Source organism: Martes martes, assembly GCF_963455335.1.
Source record: "Martes martes genome assembly, chromosome: 11".
Classification (NCBI taxonomy): Eukaryota; Metazoa; Chordata; class Mammalia; order Carnivora; family Mustelidae; genus Martes; species Martes martes.
Genome location: NC_137899.1, coordinates 79,300,224 through 79,307,581, shown reverse-complemented (window position 1 = coordinate 79,307,581; position 7,358 = coordinate 79,300,224).

Sequence of the window (7,358 nt, the reverse complement as noted above, 5' to 3'; positions counted from 1 at the left end):
TTTATTCTGTGAGCCTCTCCAGGGGAGATCATGGAGCACGCTGTGCTGTATCCCCGCCATTGGGCCCAGTGCATGAAATCTTGGTTTTGAACACAATTTATTGAGTGGATTAACGTGATGAGGAACGCCCTGGGCACATAGCTAAGTGGGCTAAACAATGAAACCAGAGAAGTGACTTCCTCTTTGGGGAGATGGGGGAGGGGAGACCATTAATACTTAGGGATTATTCTGTCCATACTTCTAAAGCAAAGGATACTTATTTCCAGGAGTGGGTAGAGTTGAAGAAATACCCTTTTCATTCAATGAACAGACATTTGGGGGCTTTTTTTTTTTTTTCTTCCTGCCAGGCATTGTGAACTCATGCACTGAAACCCTCATAAGTGCCTCCAACATTCAATCTCCTTTCTCTCTCCACATAAAATTTCAACCCTACCCCACCCCATTGGTACTCATTTTATAGATTAAAAAAATGAATTTGGAAAGGATAAACACTTCCTCAAGGCCACTCAGCTAAGAAGTAGTAGAATCAAAATTCACTCTTATTTTAGAGGGCTTGTTCTTTCCACCACCATAGACTGCTGCCTAATCTGATTCACAACTTTTTTTTTTTTTTTTCCTGATTAAATCCCACATCACTAGGCCTCGGGATCTAAATTTCTCTTTTGTGCCCCATGGTTCTTTACATCACAGTTCACAGATATCTCCATCAAAAGAGATGTTCTGGGGGCGCCTGGGTGGCTCAGTGGGTTGAAGCCTCTGCCTTCCACTCAGGTCATGATCCCAGGGTCCTGGGATCGGATCGAGCCCCGCATCGGGCTCTCTGCTCAGCGGGGAGCCTGCTTCCTTGTCTCTGTCTGCCACTCTGTCTACTTGTGATCTCTCTCTGTCAAAAGAATAAATAAAATCTTAAAAAAAAAAAAAAAGAGAGAGAGAGAGAGAGATTCTGTTCTCTGAAGATAAACTCCACAGTGGGTCTCCATGACGTGGGTCTCACTGAGACAGATGTCAGTCCACACAGACTTCTGCCCTTTGCCCTCTCTTTGCTCTCTGGTTTCTGTGGGGCCAGTAGGAGCTGTGCAGACAGCAATGGGTGAATTGTGTGGTTGAGGTGAGCCAGTTACAATCTTAGGCAATTAATGTCACCATTGAGCCTCAGTTTTCTCACCTTTAAGAGGACAACAAACTCTCTTTCAGATCTCAATCTCCTACTAGGTTCCAGTAGGGCTGGAGGGAGGGAGGTGGTGTGTGTGTGGTTCAATGTGTGTGTGTTTGTGTTGTGTGGGTATGTGGTAATGGGGGGAGGTGACTGCATTTGCTGGTGGATTTGCACTCCCAGAAGGAAGAAACCTCAGTCATTGACAAGGCATGTCCACCTGAGTGATGGCCCAGTTTCCAGGATGGCACAACCTAGAGTTTTTGAGCCCCCAGTTTTTGGCTTCAGTTCAAATTTTGTTTCTGAATTTCAGTGAAAATGAATTCTTTTAATTGCAGAAATCTTTTTAAGTGGTTGAACTTTACGTTATAATCTTGTCAGGTCATATGAAATTTTATTTTAAGGATAAAGGAAGTTACAGATATTTTATCTATTCTGGAACAAGAAAGTGAGTGGTCTTTCATAATCTAATTTATATCTCTAATATAAAGTGTTTCATTTCTACTATCATGAGGGAGGTTTATACTATTCAGAGAGAAATAAAGTAAACGATGGGTGAAATCCAAACATATGCATAACTGCACATTTCAAATTTTTAATTTTTTAATTAGCAGGAAGGAGCCTTCTTTCCTATTTATTATTTTCAGTTTCATAATTTGGAGGGAGGACAAAATATTAACCAGTCAATAGAATATGACCTGATGGTTTACTGTGTTCTGCACGTTTCCAAGCTTCAGGTACCCATATCTATAAAATGTTGCAAAGATCATACCATTCATCCTTCAAAATACCAACTGATACTATGTCATCTCATGATCTGATCCCAGCTACCTAAAATTTGATCAATGCTAAGAGAAGCACCGTGGGACTCCAAGTTTGCACAGGTCACCCGAGCATCTACAGCTTCTTGATTCCACAAGGAGATTGTGTATTTGAACCTGTTTTCCTAGCAGGGTATGGAGTTTTGAGCTGTATTCCAGAAAAGGATATTTAGGAGGAGAAAGCCAGATCTCAAGTACATTCATTCACCCCAAAGAGCTCTCTTAAGGGACTGTATCTGTCGTGACCCGAGTCATCCTTTGACGAGCTGGGCCCACTGATAAGTAGTTGGCTGGTAATAAATCCTACTGCCCACTCAGTACAGTCATAGATTATTAGTTGTAGAACCCAGAGGAGCCTGTTCCTTCTGGTAGTTTTCTCTCCGTCCCTGGGAAACTCAGCAAAAAGTCTGCCTGCACAGATATGCCTTGGACTCTGCCTCTGGCAATCCATCAGAGAACGAGACTTCTAAGGGCCCCGTTGTAAGAATTTCTGCTGCAGATCACAGAGACTTATGTACTGGAAACTGATACCAGAAGCACCCCAGCTGGTCTTAACTCCCATGACAGAACAGAAGACCAGAGGTGACTTTTTACATAACTGGGTCCCCATCCATTCTATTTTAAATTTCACCTGGAGGCTATCAGTGTGTGGAACAGAGCACAGGCTTGTGACTGTGGCTGTCAGGCGGGGGCGGAGAATGGCATTCTGGATGTCCTGTTGTCCTTTGGTGGCCTGAAAAGCCAGTAACAGTGACGGACTTGGAGCTGCAGAGGTGACACCAGGGGCAGAATCAGTAGGAAGACCGGGAGTTGAAAAAGGATGTTGTCTTCTGTTTAAATCTCCGCAAGTATGAAAGCCAACATTTTTTGTCTACTTGTCCTAAGAATTGAGGCTGGAGAAGAGAAGTGGCCTATCTCTAGTGGTATTTGTACGATTTACACTGTCTTTTTTGAATGAGGGAATAAAACACCATCCCTGACCAACGAGAGAGCGGTCACTATTGCCTAAGGGCACAGGGAAGCAAAACACACAAAACTGATAGATTCTCTCAACCTCTCTTCTCAAAAAAAAATTTTTTTTTGAATTTTGTAAAACAAAGCAACTCAACGAGTGAGTTATTATTGATTTTAATAAAGGTGTCAGGAAAACTACTTCAAAAATCCGGAATTTACGTTTTTTAGATTACTATTGATAGAGTGATCTGTGGGCTGTCTATAATGGAAAAAACAAATTGTCTCTTCTCTTCCTTCTTAGTAAAATTGAGCAACCTTGACTTTTAAGGGAGAAAACTTAGGAGGGAAGAATCTTTTAGAAAGATTTGCCTGTGTCTATCTTATTCTTACTGCTGGGCCAAATGATTAAACTTGATCTGACGTAATAAATATTCCTGCCGGTAAAAGACCAGTTAAAAATCAGCCCGTGCCAAAGTTGCTTTTGTATTCAAGGTTGCTGCTCACGTTCCACCACTGGCTACCGGCCTCCTTGTGGGTGGGTCACGTGTTCGAGTGGTGGTTAAGTCTGGCCAAGCAACTGACAGCGTTTGGGGTTCACTCGGGTCTCTGTCCTCGCACAGAGGTGTATCACATTTAAACCTGACCTTAGGTTTTTCACTCTCATGACTGAAATCCTTCACGATTTCCTAGTTACTCTCACTTAAGTTTCAAATCCTTTGGTTTGAGTTCTAAATCCTTCGCTCAGGATTTGACCAGAGCAGTCGTTTCTGATTAAATTCACTTGATTTCGGCACATTCAGTCTTCGTAGGCAGCCCAACTTCTTCCTCCCCTTTCCCAAAAGCAGGGCCTGTGTATTCCCGCCTCAGTTTCCTGAGAAGCACTGCCTCCACGCCTAGAATTTTCTTCTTTCCCCCTTTTCACTTCCCTAAACCCACCTACCCGTTCTTCAGGAAGTCTTCCACAGTGGACCATACTGATGCCTCTCTCTGCCCGGTTCCTACATCATCTGAGGTACCTACCAGGAAATCGGTCACATAATTTACTTTTGCTCTCAGATATTTTTATGTGCTTTAATTGTAAGTCACCCGATAGACCGGAAATGTCTTCAAATCCAAGTGTATGAGTAATTTTGCTGTGACCTCCCCCCCCCCCCAACCCCACCCTTGCTCACAAGGCTGAGTGTGTACTGGGCATTCAATAATGGTTGTGTGGTTGCTGTTTTAACAGACAAGGAATTTCTCATAACAGTGGAATCAATAAAGCATTAAGTTGAGAGCTGTCAGCATTGACATAATCTACTAATACACCACTTTTCAATTGGAAATTTGCCAAGACTTGTACCTAGCACATTGCGTTCGCCTGCACCACGTGATTCGCACCAGTTCCGAGGGGACCACCAGATGGTTCCGTCTAGAGTACTCACAGCTTCAGTCTCCGCTAGCGTTAAAATCAGTAAATAAACGGATACTCTTAAATCTTTCTGACACATCTGTAAGTGTGCCATGTGCTCCTTCCAGGTAAGTTTGTGGAGCTGGGCTAATAACTCAGACTCTTCCTGGAGTTCCCTCCGGAGAATACTTGTATTTGAGTACGCAAGTGCTCCAAGCCGAGGAGATTTACAAGGGCTCAGAGACATAAACACAAACTGCACACTAGGTGTGAGGTGTGCTACAACCGCAGCCTCTCACTTCTGTTAATGATTACGAAGGGAGGCATCACTACAAAAACAGCCGACTGGAGGCTCTCAAGTTCGCAGTCTGATGAAGTCTTCTGGTGCCAGACCAATTTTGGGGGCTGTCACATGGCTTAGGGAAGCAGCTTCCAGAATGGGCTGAAAACCACAATATTGATATACTGGGCCACGTGCCAGAACAGAGCCTGAGTCCAGCCGACGGGGTAAAAGATTCCAGTTGCTACTTTAGCACCAGCGTATTGTCTGCAGTCCCCGGGGCACACTCATGAAAGCAGCACCAGACAAACACAGTGGAGCCACTTTTTAATGCTGTTTTGGGGAGAGAACTAAGATTTGCCTTATAGGGTAACTGAGTTATGGCAGGTTTCGGCTGGAAGGAGTTTTCCTTCAGGAACTGATTTGGCCCTCAGCGTATCTTAATCTTATAGGAATTGTTGGCAGTCTAGGGTGGGGTTCGGTCCTGGAATCTTACCCTTCGTGCTCCACTCCCCTCCCTGCCCCAGGGGTTCTGATGAATAAAGCATGCACAGAGAGAACTGAACCAGTTTGGGCAAAGGATCGGCTTTATGAAACGTAAGGTTTCCTATGGAGCTAGATATGCAAAGTGAAGCTTCCTCTTCCTTCCCCCTGAATGGAAGACAGCAAGCTTGACAAAGTGAGGCCGATCCAATATTGCCACCCAGTCACAGGCTGAGAAGCTGGACCTGAGAGAGAGGAGGCTAGGATGAGGCGGCAGGAAGTTAGAAGGGAGTTCATGCTACTTGAAGACGTCCAGCTCTAGGTAGCAGGGAGGTGGGGCTATCCTGCTTTGGGAGCACCCGCTGGTGATGGGCACCCATGGATGGGCCGCTCCTTCTCCACGGGGGAGGAGTAACCAATGATGTGGGGAATAGAGTACAGATTTTCTCATCATAGAGCCAAGAAATGAGAATACAGAAATGTTGAAGGGGGTCCTTGCTTCCTTGGGCAAAGAGAGCAAGTTCATCGATCTGCCATCTACGGTAAAATGTAGTGTCACAAGCCCTCAAAACAGATGTGCCAGCCGGTTAAGAACGTCCAACGTCCATGGAAGCTCTAGGCAGGATACGTGACACGAATGCTCTGGACTGTCTACTCTGAGGCAAAGCAAGTCAGGCAGTGACACAGCGGTGTAGGGAGGGTTCTGTAGAGGGCACATCAGGGCTCATTGTGACGCTCTCCACTTCTGCCCTTGGAAGCCATGGTAAGACAAGAGTGGTGTCTCCTTATCAATCACTCTTGACTCTACTCATTAACCCAGAGGAGCAGAGGGATGATTTCACCCCTCAAAAATCAGTATCCCCAAACAATATCTCCCTCCACTTTTTAAACCTTGGAACACATTATTTGTCTTATTTTTCTGCTTGTGGTTTCCCTTGGTGGCATTAAAATGAATGCATGTTCCCTCACACATTGTCATCTCAAGGCAAGTGGCCCAGAAGCAGGTTGGGTGTCCTGGAGTAATCAATATGAGGTTAGAAAGGTGGATGAGGCTGAATCACAAAATAATCAACAGGTGGCTTGAAACTCGTAGGCTAAATTTGAGAAATACATTGTAATATTGATGTATAGAGATAGGGGGAAAAGTGCTGAAGAAATATTTTATATATTTAATATGCCCAATTATTTGTTGATACATTGCCTACATTTTCAGACTAGACAAAACATGTTATAGCTGCTTGTGATTGCTTATAAAGAAATAGGCTGTAATTTTTCAGGATAATGTAAGTCATTTGATAACACCTGTGATGGAAGGTTATTTTTGTTAATTGCTTGCTTTAAGGTGCATCTTGACTTGGAATTCAAAAATGAACAAAAGAAAGGAGTTGAAAGTCATAAATATATTTCACAGCTGGAGAAATCAGAAGAACCACTTAAAAAGATTAAGCTCATGCAGCATTTATCTTTCTGGCTTAGTTCTGTGTAATAGCCCTCACAAGTCTCGAGGTCTTTCTGTGCCTCCTTTCCTAATATTTAAATGTCCATCTCAGTAATCTAATCAAAGGGGTGCGACAGTGAATCAATGGAAATTTGCAAAACAGCTTAAATAAAATGGGGCTCCAACTAAAATTCTCACAAAACCATAGGCTTTTAAAAAATCATATATATGGGACACCTGGGTGGCTCAGTTGGTTAAGCCGCTGCCTTCGGCTCAGGTCATGATCCCAGGGTCCTAGGATCGAGTCCCGCATCGGGCTCCTTGCTCGGCAGGGAGCATGCTTCTCTCGCTGCCTCTGCCTGCTTGTGTGTACTCTCTCTCTCTCTCTGGCAAATAAATAAAATCTTAAAAAAAATAAAAAAAATCATATATATGAATTAAACAATTGTGTAAATAAGTCTTGTAATGAAAAACAGAACTTTCCTACTTGCACACTGGCCATTTACCCCGCCCCAGAAGTAATAACTTTCAGCTGAATTCTTTTGGTATTCTGTACCAATTTGCTAAATATCATACTTACACCGCTACTTCTGAATTTTTAAAAGTTTAGGCATCATCTGCCCCTTTCTGCTGTGGAAGCTGAGGATTTGCTCTGTTCGCCCCTCGCACCCTCCCCCCACACATGATGTACTCTGGTATCCTTTATGGTCCCAGTATGGAAGTCTCGAAACTGTGGTTAGATCAGCTGTCAGTTTTTATTTTATTCTGACACATCATGTTATTCATGCTAAGCTATGTGATATACTGTGATTCGTCTCCTTTTCCTCATTTGCATTTCC